General features: G+C 43.3%; 1 protein-coding gene and 1 long non-coding RNA gene across 2 annotated transcripts in view; both read right to left on the minus strand.

Moving 5' to 3' along the window:
* The window catches only part of LOC307219539 (maestro heat-like repeat-containing protein family member 1), a gene marked incomplete at its 5' end in the record, with an annotated part of 132,738 nt that overhangs the window by 83,438 nt on the left and 28,354 nt on the right, over window positions 1-20,946 (minus strand). The window lies entirely within an intron of this gene.
* On the minus strand, window positions 1,719-20,485 carry LOC307220065. The gene is made up of 3 exons (XR_013840677.1): window positions 20,406-20,485; window positions 2,662-2,797; window positions 1,719-1,775 (listed from the first exon to the last, which is right to left on the minus strand). It is a non-coding gene; the product is annotated as an uncharacterized lncRNA (long non-coding RNA).

Here is a 20,946-nt window from a genome sequence, read left to right on the forward strand (position 1 = left end):
TACCCCTCCCCACCTTCTCACTATATAGAAGGGTCTGGTGACTTCTATTTCAGTGTATCTGAAGAAGTGTGCATGCACACGAAAGCTCATACCTAGAACTAACTTAGTTGGTCTTTAAGGTGCTACTGGAAGGAATTTTTTGTTTTGACTATGGCAGACCAACACGGCTACCTATCTGTAACTCCCCCACAACAAACACTCTGCGAGGTGAGTGGGGCTGAGAGACTTCAAAGAAGTGTAACTGGCCCAAGGTCACCCAGCAGCTGCATGTGGAGGAGCGGAGACGCGAACCCGGTTCCCCAGATTACGAGTCTACCGCTCTTAACCACTACACCACACTGGCTCTTCTTACTTCCCAGAAACAAGCTAATTCTAAGTCCGAAGAGAATGTTTGATTTAGAGGAAACCTGCTCCCCCTGCCTCCGTTTTGAGCCTTACGTCCTCCATTTCCATGCCGCATTCCTCAAGGAAGGACCTCAGGAGCTTTCCTGCAGCCTGAGAGACGGCTCTGTCTTCCACTGTCAGGTTGTCAATCGCCTTCAACACAACTTCGTTGATCTGGCTGGGCGTGAGGTGCTCCCCAAAAGCCTGGCACAAAGAAGAAAGAAGAGGGAGTTTTCTTCTGCTCCACACTCTGACCACGTTTCAGTAGTCCAAGGGTGCCTTCACAAACCAAGTGAAAGACATCTCCACTCTGCCTTGAGAGGGTTGAACTAAGTGACCCCCACGTCCCTTCCAACTCTACAATTTGGTGATTCTATTTATGTGTTTATTTAAGTAACTGAAAGATTTTACAACAAACAAAACTAAAAGTCAGGTGACACCTTGCTATTTTCGATCCACATCTTAAATTGGTTATGACATTTGAACATTAAGAGGTTCAATCTAAAATCAGACTAGAAAATTAAAAAAAAAAATTCCTCCAGGAACAGAGAGGGTGAATAATAGTGGCTATCCGTTATATAACCAATGCCAAACAGACTGGGTGGGAACCTGCCGGCTGTGTGTTTAGTTCTAAATATACAACAAAAACACCCACCACAAGGTTGGCATAGTCCATTGGCTTGGCAGTGCCTTGTGAAAGATGCATTGAATGAGTCAACTTTTCCTATTCTTTTTCCGCCCTGAGGAGCCCAAGGTGGCAATGCATGGTTCTCTCTCCTCCCTGTTTTAGTCTCATGAGGTAGGTTAGACTGAGAGACTGTGACTGACTCGTGAGTGGGGATCTGAACCCTAGGTCTCCCAGCACCTAGTAGAATTTCAGTAAGTAGAATTCTGCATGCAGTTTAGGCTACCGGGCACTTGTCTTTGAGCAATTTATTCTAATACAATGCATTTCTGAATGTTATTTACACTAATAGCTCACGCATGGATTTTTTACACACTGTTTGGCATTGCGAAATTCAAGGACATGTGAATTTCAAAGGCGGGTTGTGTTTCAGTTCTCCTGATGTTTCTGAAAGCCTTGATTTGATAGCTTTGGCTTCCAGTGTGAACTGCTCTGAATCTCTCCCTCATCCCTAGAAGGCGTGGGCTGCCTGAGGGCAGGCTGAAGTTGGTGGGGCAGGGCCCCATTGGCCCGAGTGAGCAAATCTTTGCTAACTGGGAGTGGCTGCGGTCTTAGCAATAAAGAGTACAAAAGGCCACCCCTACCTTGGCCACTTTTGCGATGTTGTAGTGGAAGAGGGACGGCCCAGGGATGAAGAAGTCTTCTCGGACCCATCTAACCATGTTGCCTTTCTTATTTTTATTCCTCCTCTTCTCCAGTTCCTTACCTAAGCAGGGTCGGGTTTTGGAATATGCATGCAAAAGAACCCAGCATTAGTGCTCCCTGCTCAAAACCTCCAGTTTTCCCGCTGGGACCAACAAAAACAATTATTGGTTTCACCTCAAAAATTATAATTCAGAATTGGAAAAAAGGTTCAGAAGGGGGCAACCAAAAGGACTGGGGTGCTTGTGGAGCAAATGCTGGTTGCAGTATTTGGGGGGCGGTTCCGTTTAGAAAAACGGCGAGGAAGTGGAGACACAATGTATGGCTTGGAGAAAGTGGAGAGAGAAAGCTTTCTCTCTTGCCCTCATAACATGAGAACAACTGGACCTCCAATGAAACTGAAGTTTCAGGATGGTCCTTCTTCTTGCAATGCACAGCTAAACTCTGGAACTCCCTGCCACAGGAGGCACTGATGGCCACGGACCAAGATGGCTTTCAAAGAAGATGAGGCAAATTCATGGAAGAGAAGGCTACCCATGACTATTAGCCAGGATGGCTATGCTCTGCCTCCATGGTCAGAGGCAGCAAAGTACAGGAGTAGAAAGAGCTTGAATTCTGCTTGCTGGATTCCCACAAGCATCTGATCAACCCCTGTGGAAACAGGATGCTGGACTGGGCTGGGCCACTGGTCAGGTCCAGAAGGCTTTTCTGATGAACATCAGCAGTGAATTCCTCCCCCAAGACTGCCCTCTCATCTCTGGCCAACGGGGTGTTGGCGTTAGGCCAGTGCTAGCACAATTCTGGCCCTCCTGAACTCCCTGATCAACCCCAGCAGCAGCCAGCATGGGCAACACTCAGGGATGATGGGAGTTGGAGCAGCCTCTGGAGGGCTACAGATCTCCCACCCTGCGGCTTACAAGAAACAAGCCATTTCCCAGCATCCCCCTCACCCATTTTGGCTATCATGATGTAATGGAGATGGTACAAGGCCTCCGCTGACTGCAGGCCAATCTCCTTCACGTTGTCTGTGAGGTGAAGGGACAAGAGCGCCACCAGCTGTCCAAGAAGGGGGAAATCCTGGGATACCTAAGAAGTGGAGAGAGAGAGATGCACAGTCAGCCCTCGTCCCACAGAGCCCAGCAAGAGAAAACCGTCTGGCATGCTTTCAGAAGAAGAAGAAGAAGAGTTTGGATTTGATTTATTTATTTTTAAATGGATTTTTATTAAGATTTTAAAGGTTAGAAAAAAAAGATAAACAAATATCAATTTAAACAAAAAAAATAAAAAACAGACAATTAAAAAAAACAAATCAAACCTTTACATAACTTTCTTTCCTTTACTTATTTCCTTGACTTCCTCACACCTCCCTTTTTTGTATTCTAGTTCAATTAGATATTTCAGCAAATCCTTTCCATCTTTGTTTTTATCCTAAAAAATTATCTTAATATACTATTGTCAGGGGTTCAGGAGCAGAGGCACAGGGAAGAGAGATGGAGAGCGAAGGGGAAGAATCCGAGGGGAGCGTAGGAGGACAGTGGACCGAGGGATTCCATGAGCCTCTCCAGCGAATCGGAAGATTCACAGAAGGGGGCGCCAGTGGCCAGGGGTAGGGGGTTCCCAAGGGGAACGTCCCAGGAGCAAGGGGGCAGCAGGGACTCCCAGAGCAGTAGTTGGAAATCAGGACCAGCTTCCCCACCAGAGCAGAGTGGGGGGGAAGAGTCCCAAGGATCAGGGCCAGTGCATTCCCCACCAGGGAGAGAAGATAAGGCAGGGCTGACCACAACTCCATAGGAGAGTCAGACAACGGAGGAGAGGTCAGATCCGGCCAGTATCCCGGAAGAGGGAAGCAGTGACAGAAGTAGTGTAACGGTCAGGAGGAAGGTCACTGGGTTGGCGCGAGAGGCAAGTTCAAATGTACAGGAGCGCGGGACAGCAGAGAATGAGGATTGGGAACCGGGTCCTAAAGCCCGCCGGAGGGAGGGGGAGGAGCTAAGTGACTCAGCATCGGAAGAGTCCAGAAAGGGCAATGCCCCAGCGGGCAGGAGGACCCAGAGGAGGAGAGAGCAGCGTAAAAGGTGGGGCCGGGCTAGGATCTTAAACTGGTGTCATCGGGGAGGAGACTCAGATGGTACTTCGCCGGTCTAGGCTTTAAGACGTAGAGCTGCGCGCTGCGGCTTTGAAATGGAAACTAAACCTCAATAAAGACTTTTGTACATAACGACAGCCTGGCGTTGGTCCTCTGTGAGCTGGGACCTAGAGGCAGCTCTGACAACTATAATTTACATTCTCTTCTTTCACCAATTAACAATCCATTTTTACTTAGACCTTTATATCATTTCTGCTAAAACCACATAACTTCATTCCAACATCCTTCTAACATTCCTTAATTTTACAATGTTTCTGTAGATAAACTTTAAATTTCTTCCAATCTTCTTCCACCAACTCTTCTCCTTGGTCTCGGATTCTGCCAGTCATTTCTGCGAGTTCCATATAGTCCATCACCTTCATCTGCCATTCTTCCCAGGTGGGTAGACCTTGTGTCTTCCAATATTTTGCAATGAGTATTCTTGCTGCTGTTGTGGCATACATAAAGAAAGTTCTATCCTTCTTTGACACCAATTGGCCGACCATGCCCAGGAGAAAGGCCTCTGGTTTCTTCTGAAAGGTATACTTCAATACCTTTTTCATTTCATTATAGATCATCTCCCAGAAAGTCTTAATCCTTGGGCATGTCCACCAAAGGTGAAAAAATGTACCCTCAGTCTCTTTACATTTCCAACATTTATTATCGGGCAAATGATAAATTTTTGCAAGCTTGACTGGTTTCATGTACCACCTGTAAATCATTTTCATTAAGTTTTCTCTTAGGGCATTACATGCCGTGAATTTCATGCCTGTGGTCCATAACTGTTCCCAGTCAGCCATCATAATGTTATGTCCAACATCTTGTGCCCATTTAATCATAGCAGATTTCACCATTTCATCCTGAGTATTCCATTTCAACAGCAAGTTATACATTCTTGACAAATTCTTAGTTTTGGATCTAACAGTTCTGTTTCCAATTTTGATTTTTCCACCAGAAAGCCAATTTTCTTATCCAAATTGTAAGCCTCCAGGTCAGAGCTGCCTCTAGGTCCCAGCTCACAGAGGACCAACGCTAGGCTGTAGTAATGTACAAAAGTCTTTATTGAAGTTCAGTTTCCATTTCAAAGCCACAGCGTGCAGCCCTACGTCTTAAACCCTAGATCGGCGAAGTCCCGTCTGAGTCTCCTCCCCTATGACACCAGTTTAAGATCCTAGCCCTGCTCCACCTTTTACGCTGCTCTCTCCTCCTCTGGGTCCTCCTGCCCGCTGGGGCATTGCCCTTTCTGGACTCTTCCGACGCTGAGTCGCTTAGCTCCTCCCCCTCCCTCCGGCGGGCTTTAGGACCCGGTTCCCAATCCTCATTCTCTGCTGTCCCGCGCTCCTGTACATTTGAACTTGCCTCTCGCGCCAACCCAGTGACCTTTCTCCTAACCGTTACAGTACTTCGGTCACTGCTTCCCTCTTCCGGGACACTGGCCGGATCTGACCTCTCCTCCGTTGTCCGACTTTCTGATGGAGGCATGGTCAGCCCTGCCTTATCTTCTCTCCCTGGTGGGGAATGCACTGGCCCCGATCCTTGGGACTCTTCCCCCCCACTCTGCTCTGGTGGGGAAGCTGGTCCTGATTTCCAGCTACTGCTCTGGGAGTCCCTGCTGCCCCCTTGCTCCTGGGGTGTTCCCCTTGGGAACCCCCTACCCCTGGCCACTGGCGCCCCCTTCTGTGAATCTTCCGATTCGCTGGAGAGGCTCATGGAATCCCTCGGTCCACTGTCCTCTTCTCCTACGCTCCCCTCGGATTCCTCCCCTTCGCTCTCCATCTCCTCTCTTCCCTGTGCCTCTGCTCCTGAGCCCCTGACACTCCATTATTTGGTAATAATGAAGCCAATCTCGTACTTTGTTTTTTAGTTTTTCAAAACTCTGCAGTTTTAATCTGTCCCCTTCTTGTTCCAAAATTTCCCAATATTTCGGCCAATTGGCCTCCATATTGAGCTTTTTCTGAGCCTTTGCTTCCATTGGTGACAACCACCTTGGAGTTTTGTTTTCAAGCAAATCTTTATATCTTATCCAGACATTAAACAGTGCTTTCCTGACAATATGGTTTTTAAACGCTTTATGTGCTTTGACCTTGTCATACCACAGATATGCATGCCACCCAAATACATTATAAAACCTTCTAGGTCCAAAATGTCTATGTTTTCAAGAAGCAGCCATTCTCTCAGCCAACAAAATGCGGCTGATTCATAATAAAGCTTAAGGTCTGGCAGGGCAAATCCACCTCTTTCTTTAGCATCAGTTAGTATCTTAAATTTCTTGCCCTGCCAGACAAATCTAGAGATATCTTTCTGCCACTTCTTGAAACAATCCATTTTGTCCAAAATTTGCAGTGTTTGAAACAAAAACACCATCCTTGGCAATACATTCATTTTTATCGCAGCAATTCGGCCTAGCAATGATAACTTCAAATTTGTCCATATTTCTAGATCCTTTTTCACTTCCGTCCAACATTTTTCATAATTATCTTTAAATAAATTCACATTCTTAGCAGTCATGTTAACCCCTAAGTATTTCACTTTCTTAACCAATGTTAATCCTGTCTCCTTCTGAAACTTCTCTCTCTAAATCACTGTTAGATTTTTCTCTAAAACCTTAGTTTTCAACTTATTCAACTTAAATCCTGCAACCTGACCAAATTCTTGAATCAATTCCAATACTCTTTTGGTACTAGATTCTGGCTCCTGTAGTGTCAATACCAAATCATCAGCAAATGCTTTCAATTTGTACTGTTTAGCTCCGACTTGTATACCTTTAACCAATTGGTCCTTTCTAATCATACTAAGCAGAACCTCCAGGACCGATGTAAAAAACAATGGAGAGATTGGGCAACCTTGTTGTGTTCCTTTCTCAATCTTAAACTCCTCTGTGACTACATTGTTTACAATTAATTTAGCTTTAATTTAGCTATCCCCTTCATGGATCACTGCCTTGCCGTGGCGAAGGGGCTTGAAGAACTCAGAGAAGCTATGAACTATGCCGAGCAGGGCACCCAAGATGAACAGGTCATAGTGGAGAGTTTTGACCAAACGTGATCCACCTGGAGGAGGAACCGGCAAGCCACTCCAGTATCCCTGCCAAGAAAACTCCATGGACAAAGACAACAGGCATATAAAAGTTATGACGCTGGAAGATGAGCCCCTCAGGTCAGAAGGCGTCCAACATGCTACTGGGGAAGAGCGGAGGGCAAGTACAAGTAGATCCAGAGCTGATGAAGCGGCTGGGCCAAAGCCGAAAGGACGCTCAGTTGCGGATATGCCTGGAAGCGAAAGGAAAGTCCAATGCTGTAAAGAAAAATATTGCATAGGAACCTGGAATGTAAGAACCATGAACATGGGTAAGTTGGAAGTGGTCAAAAATGAGATGGCAAGAATAAATATTGACATCCTGGGCATCAGTGAACTAAAATGGACGGGAATGGGTGAATTCAGTTCGGATGACCATCATATCTACTACTGTGGGCAAGAAACCCGTAAAAGAAATGGAGTGGCCCTCATAGTCAACAAAAGAGTGGCAAAAGCTGCACTGGGATGCAATCTCAAAAATGATAGAATGATCTCGATACGAATCCAAGGCAGACCTTTTAACATCACAGTAATCCAAGTTTATGCACCAACTACTGGTGCTGAAGAAACTGAAATTGACCAATTCTATGAAGACTTACAACACCTTATAGAAGTGACACCAAAGAAGGATGTTCTTCTCATTATAGGGGATTGGAATGCTAAAGTAGGGAGTCAAGAGATAAAAGGAACAACTGGCAAGTTTGGCCTTGGAGATCAAAACGAAGCAGGGCAAAGGCTAATAGAGTTCTGTCAAGAGAACAAGCTGGTCATCACAAACACGCTTTTCCAACAACACAAGAGACGACTCTACACATGGACATCACCAGATGGGCAGCATCGAAATCAGATTGATTATATTCTCTGCAGCCAAAGATGGAGAAGCTCTATACAGTCAGCAAAAACAAGACCTGGAGCTGACTGTGGCTCAGATCATCAGCTTCTTATAGCAAAATTCAAGCTTAAACTGAAGAAAGTAGGAAAAACCACTGGGCCGGTAAGATACAATCTAAGTCAAATCCCTTATGAATACACAGTGGAAGTGAGGAACAGGTTTAAGGATTTAGATTTGGTGGACAGAGTGCCTGAAGAACTATGGATGGAGGCTCGTAACATTATACAGGAGGCAGCAACGAAAACCATCCCAATGAAAAGGAAATGCAAGAAAGCAAAGTGGCTGTCCAATGAGGCCTTACAAATAGCGGGGGAGAGAAGGCAAGCAAAATGCAAGGGAGATCGTGAAACATACAGGAAATTGAATGCAGATTTCCAAAGAATAGCAAGGAGAGACAAGAAGACCTTCTTAAACAAGCAATGCAAAGAAATAGAGGAAAGCAATAGAATGGGAAGAACCAGAGATCTGTTCAAGAAAGTTGGAGATATGAAAGGAACATTTCGTACAAAGATTTCCATAATAAAGGACAAAAGTGGAAAGGACCTAACAGAAGCAGAAGACATCAAGAAGAGGTGGCAAGAATACACAGAGGAATTATACCAGAAAGAAACGGATGTCTCATATACCCCAGGTAGTGTGGTTGCTGACCTTGAGCCAGACATCCTGGAGAGTGAAGTCAAATGGGCCTTAGAAAGCACTGCAAATAACAAGGCCAGTGGAAGTGATGGTATTCCAGCTGAACTATTTAAAATTTTAAAAGATGATGCTGTTAAGGTGCTACACTCAATATGCCAGCAAGTTTGGAAAACTCAGCAGTGGCCAGAAGATTGGAGAAGATCAGTCTACATCCCAATCCCAAAGAAGGGCAGTGCCAAAGAATGCTCCAACTATCGCACAATTGCACTAATTTCTCACGCTAGCAAGATTATGCTTAAAATTCTACAAGGCAGGCTCAAGCAGTATGTGGACCGAGAACTCCCAGAAGTGCAAGCTGGATTTAGAAGAGGCAGAGGAACCAGAGACCAAATTGCAAACATGCGCTGGATTATGGAGAAAGCTAGAGAGTTCTAGAAAGACATTTACTTCTGCTTCATTGACTATGCAAAAGCCTTTGACTGTGTCGACCATGGCAAACTATGGCAAGTTCTTAAAGAAATGGGAGTGCCTGATCATCTCATCTGTCTCCTGAGAAATCTCTATGTGGGACAAGAAGCTACAGTTAGAACTGGATATGGAACAACTGACTGGTTCAAAATTGGGAAAGGAGTACGACAAGGCTGCATTTTGTCTCCCTGCTTATTTAACTTATATGCAGAATTCATCATGCGAAAGGCTGGGCTGGATGAATCCCTAGCCAGAATTAAGATTGCCGGAAGAAATATCAACAACCTCAGATATGCAGATGACACAACCTTGATGGCAGAAAGTGAGGAGGAATTAAAGAACCTTTTATTGAGGGTGAAAGAGGAGAGTGCAAAATATGGTCTGAAGCTCAACATCAAAAAAACGAAGATCATGGCTACTGGTCCCATCACCTCCTGGCAAATAGAAGGGGAAGAAATGGAGGCAGTGAGAGATTTTACTTTCTTGGGCTCCATGATCACTGCAGATGGTGACAGCAGCCACGAAATTAAAAGACGCCTGCTTCTTGGGAGAAGGGCAATGACAGGCCTAGACAGCATCTTGAGAAGTAGAGACATCACCTTGCCAACAAAGGTCCGTATAGTTAAAGCTATGGTTTTCCCAGTAGTGATGTATGGAAGTGAGAGCTGGACCATAAAGGCGGCTGATCGCCGAAGAATTGATGCTTTTGAATTATGGTGCTGGAGGAGACTCTTGAGAGTCCCATGGACTGCAAGAAGATCAAACCTCTCCATTCTGAAGGAAATCAGCCCTAAGTGCTCAATGGAAGGACAGATTGTGAAGCTGAGGCTCCAGTACTTTGGCCACCTCATGAGAAGAGAAGACTCCCTGGAGAAGACCCTGATGTTGGGAAAGATGGAGGGCACAAGGAGAAGGGGGCGACAGAGGACGAGATGGTTGGATAGTGTTTTCGAGGTTACCAGCATGAGTCTGACCAAGCTGCGGGGGGCAGTGGAGGACAGGAGTGCCTGGCGTTCTCTGGTCCATGGGGTCACGAAGAGTCAGACACGACTAAACGACTAAACAACAACAACATACCATTTTCAAAACCTTGACCTACCCCCATTCCCTGTAAATTTTTCTTCATGAAACTCCAAGAAATATTGTCAAAGGCTTTCTCCGCGTCCACAAATATCAAAACTGCTTTGGTGTTAATATTCACTTGTAATTTTTCTAAAATGTTAATTATATTCCTCGTATTGTCAGACAAGTGTCTCCCCGGGAGAAAGCCCGCTTGATCTTTATGGATTTCTTCTACTAGTACCTTTTTTAGTCTTTTAGCCATAATATCAGCAAAAATTTTGTAATCCACATTGAGCAAAGATATGGGGCGGTAGTTCTTAAGCTGTGTCTTCTCAGACTCTGTTTTCAGTATAAGTGTAATATAAGCTTCCTTCCATGACTCTGGTGCCTTTTTCCCTTCCAGTATTTCATTGCAAACTTCCTTTAAAGGCTGTACTAGCCATTCTTTCAAGGATCTATAATATCTTGAAGTGAAACCATCCAGCCCTGGGGATTTGCCCAATTGCATGTTCTGAATGGCTCCTTCTACCTCCTGGTCTGTTATTTTATAATTCAACATTAGCTTATTTTCTTGAGAGATTTTTTGTAATCCATTTATTTTCAAAAATCGATCAATGTCCATTTCTTTCTGAGTCTCCTGTGTATATAGATGTTTAAAATACCTCTGAAAGCACTTCCTGATCTCCACTGGATTCTGTATATTCTTTCCCTCCACTTCCAAATTAGTAATAGTATTAAGTTTTTGTCTTTTTTCATTTGCCAAGCCAGCAGTTTCCCACATTTATTTGCCGATTCAAATGTCTTCTGTCTCATCTGTTTGATCTTCCATTCTATTTCCTGATTCATCAATTTCATTTTGCATAAAGTACTACTCCTCTTTTCTTAACTTTGTCTGATGAAATAAATTCATGTCCCAATCTTTTATTGCTCAATATCTTCCTGTGTAGCCTTATCACATGTGTTTCTTGTAGACAAATCAAATCCAATTGTTCTTTTTTTAATAAATGAAAGACTCTTGCCTTTTTTCCGGGGAGTTGAGTCCATTCACATTCCAGCTTAATACTTGCAGTGCCATGATGTAGTTACTCTGCTTCTCCTCCAACAGCACTTAGTACTTTATCTATTTCTGTCAGTGGTGTTGATTTCCCTCTTTTTGGTGAACTTCTGTCCAAAACTCCTGGCTCTTTTCCAAGTTCTTTCTGCAGATCTTCTCCATGGTTTCCCAAAAACTTATCTTTTTCCTCCACTGATCTTATCTTTATCTTTCTTCCTTTAAAGCTAAAGAATAGGCCTTGGGGAAATTCCCACCTGAAGATGATTTTGTTCCTTCTCAACAGGGCAACCAAATCTCCAAAGTTGGACCTAAGATCCAAAAGATGTTGTCAGGGACCAGACATTGGAGCGTGAGGTGGAGGCTGGGCTCCAAAGCGATGCAGGAGAGGGGACCAGCAGGGGGGAAGGAATTCAACGTAACACCAGTAGAGAAGGGAGGGAGATGGAGGATTCAGAGAGAGGTCTCCAGGACCCTTCATCTGAGACCAGTGGAGAGAGCACGGGCACGCCTCTGCCCACTCCTTCCTTGCGCAGAAGAGTCCCACGCAGGGAGAGTAGGCGGAGACTTGACGTCAAACAGCTCTTATGCTGGAAGAGGTTCAAGAAACGCCCACTGACGGATTCTGCAAGCGACTGAACGACCACGGAGTGAGGGCTTTCAGCCAAAAGCATGGTTAGCCAGGCAATCTAGCCAAAAGTGACGGCAACTTACGCACAAGTAACCTCTTATAACCATTACAGATGTTTCGGTATATCTTTAAAGATTTCCACTCTTGACTGCAGAATTGTCAAAGAATTCTGAAAGTGCAGACCCAAAATTTTATCTCTCTCTTCTTTAGATTGGAGAGTAATCAGACAGTCCCTTATTTTATTCTTGTTTCCTCCTCTTCCAAGTCTGAAGGCCCTCACAATTTTGAATTCTTCTTGTTTCAAATCCAACTTCCAGAACTCTGCAAATTCCTGTGTCAGAAATTCTATCAAACTGCCCTTCTCTAATTCAGGTACAGCTCTAATCGTTAAATTCGTCTGTTTTTCCTTAAGTTCAATCATAGAAAGTGTCAATTTATGGTCCTCAATTTGCCTCTGTAGATCTGGGACTTTCTCTGTTTCCAATTGTGTTATCTTAAATTCCACAGCAGCAGCTTTTTCCTTAGCTTCATCTGCAGTCTGTCGGATCAAAGTAGATTCCTGCAACAATTTCTGAATAGATTCTGTATTAGTGTTCACCTTTTGTCCCAAGCTATTTAAGCTTTCTGTATTTAAGTCAATTTTAGTGGTTGCTGCGTCTACCTTCACTTTTGCCTCATCCACTGTCATCTTTGTCTCTTCAACCGTCTTATTTGTCTCTTCGACCCTCTTATTAAGTTGCTCCAAAGATTCATTAATCTTGGCCAGTGCAATCGCTAAAACATCTTCTGATGACATTCCACTAGGCTTAGATTGTGTTGGTACAGTTGCAGATGGGGTAGGGAGACCAACAGCTGATGGTCTTCACTGCCAAATCTTCCCAGACCTTGTTGTTTTGTCTGGGAATGACGAGTCTACTTTTTCTTTCCCATGTGCCATAACACTTAAACAATAGAAGAGCCAAGGTCAATCCCAGCTACACAGTTTCTCTTTGCAAGTGGAAAATTCCCCTAGTATCAATTTCAGAAACTTCCTCTAGGTGGAAACAGTTGCAATAGTCCAAAATGACACCTTTTAAACTCAAATAAAAAAAATAAACATTTCCAATTTTTTGTTACTTTCCAGTTACTTTCCCTCCTTTTTAAGAGCAGAAGAGGACAACTAACCACAATGTATCTCTCTTGCTGAGCTAGCTGTCAGCAAGTCGTCTATTCACAGTTAATACGCAGTTCAAAGCACAACAGTCTTTGTCTATTGGCAGCCCGTTCCCAAGTTTTGAGCAGTGGATTTTAACTTCTTTCCCTCTCTCTTGCAGGTATATATAGTCCAAAACTCCCCCCTCCTTCCCCTGCTTCCTGGGGGGGTTGATACTTTTTGTGTTAGGAAATTAATCCTTTCCAGTCGGATTTCCAAAACTTTAGCTTGTAGTCTCTTTGCTTTGATCTATTTACAAAAGCGGAAGGCGGACTTCCTGTTTAAACCTCCCCGCATTGGTGCCAAATTAAGTCTTTTTCGTCCTTTTATACTTCCAATTTTTCCTATTCACGGGTAGTTGCTTTTGAGGTCGAATTGTCACAGGAAGAAGTCAGCGCTCTCCGGTAACGGCTGTGCGGCTTCGCTCCAAGGAAAAAGCAGTTGATTCACAGCACCGTGCCGCTCACCCCGCTTCGCTCTGGAACCGTAATCGGTATTCCCCGCGAATTGGGGGGCCCCAAAAGGTGCCCGCCGAATCCCACACTCACAGGCTTCTCCCGCCTGTGATTTTTGAAGGGTCTCCACTTCGCCGTAGCGGTACAGACCCGATTTCCTCGAGGCAGATCCCTCCTAGTCAGAAGGATTCCACCATTACCGATGGCGCTAACCCGAAAGTCCCCAAGAGTTTGGATTTGATATCCCGCCTTTCTCTCCCTTTAAGGAGTCTCAAAGCGGCTAACATTCTCCTTTCCCTTCCTCCCCCACAACAAACACTCTGTGAGGTGAGTGGGGCTGAGAGACTTCAAAGAAGTGTGACTGGCCCAAGGTCACCCAGCAGCTGCATGTGGAGGAGCGGAGACGTGAACCCGGTTCCCCAGATTAGGAGACTACCACTCTTAACTACTACACCACACTGGCTCTCAGTCGGCAAAGGTGGCAGAGGGGCACAGGGCAAGAGAGCTGTGCTTAGGTGGCCCTCCCTAGGCTTGCCCCAGGGCTTTTTCCCCAGCCAGAACTCACTGGAACTCAGTTCTGGCTCTTGAATGGTTGAATGTTGAATGGTTGAATGTTGAATGGCTGTGTCAGCATTTGGGTGTAGTATATAAGGAGCAGCACCTAGCTCTACCATTACCCTGGGGGATTGGTTGGTGGTTGGGTCTGGTTTGTTGTTGATGTATTTAGTGTTTTTGTTTTTGTTATTAAAACCTTGTTTAAGTTATTTTTGAGTCCCTTTTTAATGCATGGTCTCCCCAGCAAGCTCTCTGCAGTGCTACTATACTGCAAATAGCTAACATCTTTGGTTATGGGCCCAGCTGCTGAGTGGATGACTGCATATTTTTGGACTCTGAGAAAGCTTTGAAAACTCCTTCTCCTGCTAGTGTAGTTTCTGTGGGTCTGGAAGAGTTCCAGAATGGTTGACCGGGTTCCAGAAGCTGAGAAGGCTCTGGTGTTCCCACAGCTAACAGATGAGAACTATAGTTTATGGTCTTTTCGGGTGGAGGCGCTTTTGACCTCTAGAGAAGTATGGACCTATGTAACTGATGACCCTCCTGACCCTGTAACTAATGCTTGGTCAAAAGGAGATGCAAAAGCCAGGGCAATAATTAATTTGGCAGTCGGCGACCAGCAAGTAGTCTATATAAGAAATAAGAAAACTGCCAAAGAAATGTGGGACAGTCTTGCAGCAGTGCATATTAGAAAAGAGTCAGTGTCTGCATTGACGTTTTTCAAGCAGCTGTACCAGACCAAGTTGCAGCCTGGTAGTGATTTGGCAGCACACTTGAGACGTCTGGAGGCAATACACTGCGAATTAATTCGAAGGGACATGGAGATACCTTATATTCAGTATGTTTTTATCATTCTTTCTTCCCTTAATGAGGACTTTGATGGTGTAGCTAGCCAAATATCTGCCGTTCCACCAGCACAATTAACCGTGGAAGGGGTTAGCGCCATCGGCAATGGCAGCATTCCTCTGACTGAGAGGAACCCGCTCCGTGGAATTCGGGTCGTACCGCCACGGTGAAGGCAGAGACCCTTTAGAAATCCCAGGCGGATGAAGCCTGGGAACGTGGGATTCGGTTGACACCAGGAGCGCCCCCCTACCCACAGGGAAACCCCTTTTCGGGGGTTCCGAAGTGACGTGGGGTGAGCGGCGCGGTGTTTTGAATCGACTGCTATTTTTACGGAGTGAAGCCGCGTAGCCGTTGCCAGAGAGCGCTGACTTTTTCTTGTGGACAAATGGATTTTAAACAACAACCCGTGAGTAGAACGGAAATTGGAATTCTAAAGTATTTAAAGTTTTTTTTTTAAAAAAAAATGGTACCGATCAGGGAAGGTCCAAACAGGAAGTCCGCCTCCCCTTTCTGTAAATAAACTGAAGCAAAGAACCAGTTAACTAAGGTCATGGAGAGTTTTGTGTAAAGGACCTAAATTCCATTGATTGAAACTATCATCAATATCTTTTTTGGAAGCAGGGGAACCTGCAGGAGAAGGTTAAAATCCGTGAAATTGAAGTGCCACATCCCCAGACCCGGGAGTGGTCTGTGTGAGCCCGTTGACAGTGATTTGACAGCTGTCAAGTTAGCTGTTAGGATACAAAAGAAGGACTTTGTTTCTACTGCCTGTTTTTGTTACAACTTTATGTTTAAAAGGAAGAAAGGAACTGTTATAATTCAATGTATGGGACCTTTGGGTCTGTGCTGGAAGGAGTGAAAAAGAATTTGAATCCCTCTAGAGGGAGCTTTGGGTTATTGTCGTAAGGATGCAGCTAAAGATAAAAGCCTTGAGAAACTAGTTTTTGACCTTGGACTATTTAAGTATGGCTGGTAGGAAGGAAATCGAGTGTGAACTGAACAGGACATTTTATCTCTTGGGAAAGCTGCAAGACCAGATAAATGTTATGGCTACTAACGTGGTAATCTTGGAAACAAAAGTAGGTTTTGGCAAAGAAGTGGACAAGAACCAAGCACAGGAACCTCTTTCAACTGAACAAATTGAAAAATTTGAAAAGGAGAATCTTGTTGTGAGCAAAGTGAGGAAAGGGGGAGCCGTAACCCTACAGAGGCAAATAGTGGATTACTACTTGAGGCCCTACATGATGACAGCTAGGAGAAGTAAATATTTGGAGATGGAAGCCTGGTTTGGCCTGGAAGATGAAAGATCACCCTATGTGGAGATCAAATGACCTTTGGAATATAAATCCGAGCCAGGTGGAGATTGGAAGATTGGAGCTTTGGGGGCCTTTGGATTTGAAAAGAGTGTGAAACAAGATTTGGAATACTTTATAGGCCCTACTTTTAACTATGGAAGTTTGGCAGGAAGTAATATGATGACTGTTGGTTTGGGGCTTCCCCAAGATCTGATTTTCAACATTAAAGACTATCAAAAAGACTGGCACAGGGGACAGGAGAGAGACTTAAGAGCCTCGGATTTAAGATCTCCGGGCTGATGGTTTTCCGAGATTAATGGAACTATTGAAGGGCCGAAACTGGGGAGGGGATTTGGTGAAAGAAAATTGGGAATCTAAAGTATATATAATATAAATTTGTTTTTTTTTAATGAGAGATGGGAAAATCGCGGAATTGAATTTTTTCTTTGACCTTAGGGGAAATGTCTTAAGAATAAGTACAGATATATAAGTTTTAATGGGAAATAAGATTAAACAAAGTTAAAGTGGATGATAACTTGGTGAAGGAAAGAATGGAAAATTACAGTATATTAAGATAAGATATGAGGATAAAATTAAGATCAAGGATGTGTTGAAATATTTATATGAATTAAAATATAAAGAGGGGAAGTATAGTATGTTAAGATAAACTATTAGGATAAAAACAAGGTTGGAAGGATTTGCTAGAATATCTAACAGAATTAGAATACAAAAATGGGAGGCATGAGGAAGTCAAGGAAATAAGTGATTGCAACTAAGCGAGTTAAAGGTTTGATTTGCTTTTTTACTTTTTTTTCTTTTTACCTTTGTTTTTTATCTTTCTTTTTTCTGTATTTTGATATATGTATTGTGTTTTTTTTCTTATTTTCTTTTTTGACTGTATTTTTTCTTATTTTTTTGTAACCTTTAAAATCTTAATAAAAATTTATTAAAAAAAAAATAACGGCATGATTAATGGGCGAGTTGGATAGAAGGGAGGCTTGTGCCATAAGCACTCCTATTTCCAGAAACAATGAGGAACGCCATATGCAAACTTGTGTTGATACGACTGCATTTAAAGCTGCAAAGCGTTGTTGGTTCTGCAATAAGCAGGGACATTTTGCAAAGGACTGCAGATCCAAAAGAAAGCAAAGTACTCCCAAGTCTGTTTCTGTTCATCAGTCACAGTCATCAGCCCAGCAGCCGACATTGTACCGTAAAGACAGAAACGAGCCGCGAGCTTTTCATGCTCGGACTACAGATCGTAAAAGAATTAAAGGTGCCAAGTGGAAGTCTTTTATTGTGGACTCAGGAGCATCTCAGCACATTTGCAACAATCGAAGCTTGTTTATTTCTTTCGAAGAGGATATTGGTAATGTACATTTAGCCAATTCACAAGTCTTGCAGTCGCTTGGCAGGGGTACTATTAAACTTGACTCTTTAAACATTACGATAGCGAACTGCATTTACTGCCCGTCAGTGGACAATTTATTGTCAGTAAGAAGTTTTGCTCATCAAGGCATAACTGTGCGTTTCTTAAAGTCAATGTGTGAGTTTTTCAATGGGAACAAACGTCTATTGTATGCCCGGGACTCTGATTATATAGACTGTATTTTCACACCTACTCCCAATCGCCTATAAATTGCAGAGCAGCACAGTCAAGCCAGGGGTTGAGGAGTGTAAGGCCACATTCCGGGTGTGTCCATGAAGCACACAGAATTCTGGGACACCTGAATTTTGCTGATGTAATTAAGACAAAGAATATTGTTAATGGTCTAAACTTAAAACCATGTAAATTCTTTATGCAATGTCTATCCTGTTGCAAGAATAAGATTAAGGTTGCACGCAAGGGTAGGTGCTCAGATAGGAAAATAACTGAGCCATTTGAGCATGTACATTGTGATTTAGTTGGGCCACTCCCACCATCATTAGGAGGTTCTAAGTACTGGCTTACCCTGATAGACCAGTATAGTAGATATTGTTGGACTTATGCAATAGCTGAGAAGTCCCAAGCATTTGAGAAGTACAGAGCTTTTTGCAACTGGGTAAAAATGCATTTTAACAAACCAATTAAGTATCTGTTTTCTGACCGGGGCGGGGAATTTTTTTCTGAGGCACAGGGGCCTACTCACGAGTTATCTTGCCCCCGAAGTCCCTGGCAAAATGGGCTTGTTGAAGTTGTGCAGCATGACCTGCAGGCAGGGGTTAAAACTTATCTGTACAATACTAATCTGCCCAAAGTCTTTTGGGCTGAAGCGCTCAATGCCTTTTGTTACGTTAGAAATCGCAGTTATCATTCTGGTTTAGATGTCACCCCCTATGAGAAGCTGTTTAAAAAACGCCCTAATCTGAAATACCTACGCATTTGGGATTCAGATGTAATTATGCATTATCCCGCTAAGCAGAAATTGGGTGAGTGTAGTGTTCTGAGAAAATTAATGGGCTACCAGAAGGGGGCGTACAGAATTTACATACCAGCAACTGGCAAATTTCATATTACCAGAAGCATGATACAAACTGTAAATTGGAATGGCGTTGCTGTTTTCCAAGATACTAACGGTATAAATGATACTGAGGAAGAAGAGGAAGAAGCAGCAGCAGGAAATGGTCTTCTGAATTAATGGAACAAGACAAAAAGCCTGTTAAATCTGATAATTTGTTTGATGATTTAAAGTCACAGGCACCCGAGGGGAGGTTAGATTCTCTTGAGTTTTCTGACCGTGATCTTAGCCTACAGGCACCTCTTCAGTCTGACAGTGATGATTTACAACCTGAAACTAGTAGTTTACTTAGTCCCATGAAGTCTGAGGAGTCTGACTCTCCTTCCGGACTGAGACGTTCAGACAGAAAGAGACAGAAGCCACAATGTTTTGCAGATGAACTTTTAAATACTGTGTATGCCAATAAAGCGGTTTTTGAGCCAAAAAGCTACAATGATGTTCAGAATTTACCTAAGCACCAAGTAAATTGGTATAAAGCTATCAACTCTGAGATAGCTTCTTTAAAAGAGCATAACACCTGGTCTCTTGTACCACAAACCCCAGATATGAGACTTATTGATTCAAAATGGGTTTAAGAAAATGCAAATGGGAAGGAAACGCCTATGGTATGTGGTTTCACCTTTACAGGTGAAGATAAGCCATTTCCTAACAAAACTTTGTATCGTTCTGCTATAGGCAAGCTAAATTTCATTCAAAGAATCTCAAGACCAGATATAACTTATGCTTTTCACTTTCTGGCAAAATTTGTGGAAAAGCCCACTACGCAATGTTTCTCTGCTCTTAAGAGAGTGGTAATGTACCTTAAACATACCAAACATTATAGGTTGCAGTTTACATCATGTATTGACAAAGGTTTTGAAATTTTCTGCGATGCATCTCATGCAGTGGAACAAAATAATTGCAGGGGTGTGTCTGGTATGGTGTTTTGTTATAAAGGTTGTCCATTTGAATGGAAGTCCCAGAAACAAACCATTATTTGTCTCTCCACAACAGAGAGTGAATTATGTGCATGCGTTCAGGCCACTCGTGATGTGGAATGGTATCTGCAAGTATTTGCAGACCTACAGATGAAAGTAACACTACTAGTAAGAGTTTACCTTGATTCCCAGAGCGGACTCGCTATCCTGTTTTCAGAGACCAATACGCAGCGCACTAGAGTCTTAAGGTTACGTTTACAGTTAGTAAAGAAACTAATTGCTGATGAAATGATTGTATTTCAATATGTTCCAGGTGACAATCAAATTGCAGACATTTTTACTAAAGCACTTCCAAAGGTTACACATGAAAGACATATACAAAATATGCTTTATGTTTTTGTTCCACAATGATGAACCGCAGGGGAAATGTTGAATGGTTTCTTTAAATGTAAAGGTTCATCATTGTTCCACCAGTTGTGTATGTCTTTAAGGGGCCAGAGCAAAATAACGAGACCCAGCTTTACAGCTGTGAAACATAGCAGGTGCTGAGTTGTATTGATTAAACTGTGTCAGCATTTGGGTATAGTATATAAGGAGCAGCACCTAGCTTTCCCATTACCCTGGGGGATGGGTTGGTGGTTGGGTCTGGTTTGTTGTTGGTGTATTTAGTGTATAAGGAGTTTTTGTTTTTGTTATTAAAATCTTGTTTAAGTTATTTTTGAGTCCCTTTTTATGCATTGTCTCCCCAGCAAGCTCTCTGCAGTGCTACTATACTGCAAAAAGCTAACACTGGCACCTCTCAGGTGGGCACTATTGCCATTATAAGAGAACAAGGGTGGTGAGTTTATGGTGAGTCCTGGCACCTCTTTTTCTAGAAAAATAGCACTGGCTGGCACCTTCCCCTGGAATGGCCATGCCATACAGCTTTCATCTAGTTCACACCTGAACTTTCCAACGCAATACGATTTGAAATTGCAGCGTTAAGCCTTGGTCACTCACATCAAAGTCCAAATGCTCGGAGACATATTTCAGGAGTACGTTGGTGGTCTTGACTGCTCTTTGCCTCTCACTGATTTTTGTAGAGTCAATCCAGCCATTTGTGTGCTGCGGGAGAGAAATCATCGTCATCACATGGAAGGACAACCCTTAATCCAGGTTTGCAAATTCACAAAGCTTCATAGAGGGGACAAATTGCAAAAGGGGGTTGTTTTGTAAAGGAGAAAGTTTGCTGCAATTTGTTTATTATTATTATTATTATTATTATTATTATTATTATTAATACCCCACCTTTTTCCCAGACAGGGACTCGAGGCAGCTTAGTAGAATTAGATATTAATTGGCTCTTGGGTTGCTTTTGTTTTATTATGCATTTTCTGTTCTGATTTTGTATTTTTATGTTGTGAACCGCCCTGCGACCTGTCATTGGTGTGTTTGTGTGTGTGATAATTACAACAATACAACATACACCTCACCACAGCCATAGCAATGGAATGCAGGAAGCATCCTTAGACCAAGCCCAGCCATTGATCCACAGGTAATG

Source organism: Podarcis cretensis (genome assembly GCF_951804945.1).
Source record: "Podarcis cretensis genome assembly, chromosome: 7".
NCBI lineage: Eukaryota > Metazoa > Chordata > Lepidosauria > Squamata > Lacertidae > Podarcis > Podarcis cretensis.